Source organism: Montipora capricornis, unplaced genomic scaffold (genome assembly GCF_036669925.1).
Source record: "Montipora capricornis isolate CH-2021 unplaced genomic scaffold, ASM3666992v2 scaffold_362, whole genome shotgun sequence".
Classification (NCBI taxonomy): Eukaryota; Metazoa; Cnidaria; class Anthozoa; order Scleractinia; family Acroporidae; genus Montipora; species Montipora capricornis.
The window spans coordinates 17,501-20,000 of NW_027180095.1; positions in this window are offsets into that span (position 1 = coordinate 17,501).

The window sequence follows — 2,500 nt, forward strand, 5'->3', positions numbered from 1 at the left end:
CTCGACGAGATACCAAAAAATAAACGTGGATCAACCGTGAAATGACAATCGTTTTACTTTTTGTTTTTATTATTTTTGCTTGAAATTGGGAGCCTTAAAGCCCCCGCACCGGCTCCGCCGTCTCAGTCACTGCTGATTATTTAATAGAATAAACCTGTGTTGTCGCAATTGATCTTCACACATGTGGAGTTTGGGCAACCGAACACGTCTTCAGAAATACGACCTCACATTACACTCCAAGAGTACAAGAATACCATGGGTTAAAGTCCCGTTCAGTGATATATTTTGTTTGAAAACCGTAGGGGCCGAAGTGATTGAACGATACTTTTTTGTTGTACTAAACCAAGAATAAATTTTGCTTTTCTTGTGCTTTTTCTGTGGCATAACCTTAAGTATCTACCATTAAGAGCTCGTGGCTGAAGGTGGAGAGGTAATCGCAACGATCCACAAGCTTGTCGATCAGAGGAACTGTTGTACTTCTGAGGATGCTTGTTCCACCTAAATCTTCTTCCACGGCTTGACTACTTGAAGATTGCAATAACAATAACATTTTCTTATAGAAAGAACAGGTGCTGTACAATGAGTCTTGGATCACTGGAAATTGATCAAAATCAAATTAATCAATCAAACGTTCAGATTTTCCCCAAGAGAGAGAAAATTATTAATCTGTGCTTTTTGATTGGTTAGTTTGATATTGATCAATTTCCAATGATGTATGACTCCTGTGTCGATCATATGGCGATTGAAAAAACCTGAGCGAAGATTGAAAATCGAGCAGGATAGTACGCAGGATATTACGCGCACTCTCATTGGTCAATAGCTGTGTTTAGATGAGAATATGGAAACACGGCCATGACATTACACGAATTAGTGCTTTGTTATGTATTGACAGACGCGCGTTTTGACTGGCTGGGAGGAAATATGAGCGTATATCAAGAAAATCTGTTTCAATCAAGGAGTAAAAGACCAGCAATTTCCTTCATTTGTCGAATTATCTTTCAGGAATATTTTATAACAGCAATAGAGGACTTTTAATTGGATCTCAGTTATTCATTATTCCTTCCATTTTTACCGATGTATTCATTACTCATTACTGAAACTTTGTTCGACATTCATTTTTCGGTATTCGTCATTCTTTGCGGAAACTGTAAAATTATTTATTCCGAATGTTCTAGCACTAAATATTCCTTACTCGTTTTATTTTTATGGCGTTATCCCCCAGGTCTACTGAATAAACGTTAGTACATTTGTACAGTATTTATACTGGCTCAAATAGCCGAGGTAAACCTATCATCAATCACGATTACGATCAAATCGAATTGGCGGCAAATTCTAAAATCCATGTATAAAATGCTCGCGGTTATAAGAGAAGCTGTGGCTCTTGTAGTCCTCGCGTTTTCGTTTCTTGTCCTTGAGCAGCAAACACAGGTCTCAAGATTTCAGCGGCTCTTACTCTTGCAGCACCTTAAGTAGTCGACGCGAAAGCGATTGATTTTGCTTCAAACTGCCATTCGAAAGACAAGGTGTGCTAGCCGAGCTTAGCCGGTCTTGGCCGAGAAACCAATTCTGGTTTGAAACCCTTTTGCACGCCGGGCCGGGAAATTTCGTTGAAGATTGGTGGAAAGAGAACTTCGCAATATCTAGACGTATGTTCGATTACATTGTCCCAGTGGTTCGTCCGGATTTGACAAATGATTGCTGTTTGATTTTTTGCCATGACTCGTAGGTAGATCAAAAACAAACGTGAAAACCAAGTCGCGAAAACGTGATCCAATGAGAATGACGCAATCTGGACATCATGTCATCTCGACCTTGGTTACCGACCTAAACCATGCCTGATCACAGGCATGATCGAACTTTTACCTTGGTTAACTTTCTATTGTCTCGGGTGGCGTTTACCATGGTATCAATTGGCGTTTACACACGGAAAATATTTACCTAGGTAAGTTAACTCCAAAACCCCGGCAAATACAAGATCGCAAAGGGTGTTGTCGTGTCTATTTCCGTCCTGGAAAGGGAAGTTCTCTGTAAAAACAGGGAAGGTTAATTTTAAAACCTGTACGATAATGATTGCTACGACCAAGCCGCGAGGTTTGGAATATCACCCCACCACATTGTTGACAGAAATTTGTCAAAGCGGCAGTTGCCATGGAAACTAACTTGGAAAGGCCTTCCTTCAGCTGCTAAAGCTAACATTGCTTTTGGACAACGAATCCACATGACCGTGAGTGAAATATAAAATACTTTTAATTATCTCCAAAAGTTACATTCCTTACTAAGTAAATACAATTGACAGAACAAAAGAAAAGAAAGGAACGAACGAACGAACAAAAGAACGAGCTACTTTGAGGAGAACAAACTAATACCATTGGGTGAGTTTCTCTCTATAAAATAAGTTACTCCCGATTATAAATAATTAGGATAGAACGCGCAATCTCATTGGTCAATACTGAGCTGTGTTTAGATGAGGGTATGAAAACACGGCTGTGACATCACACCA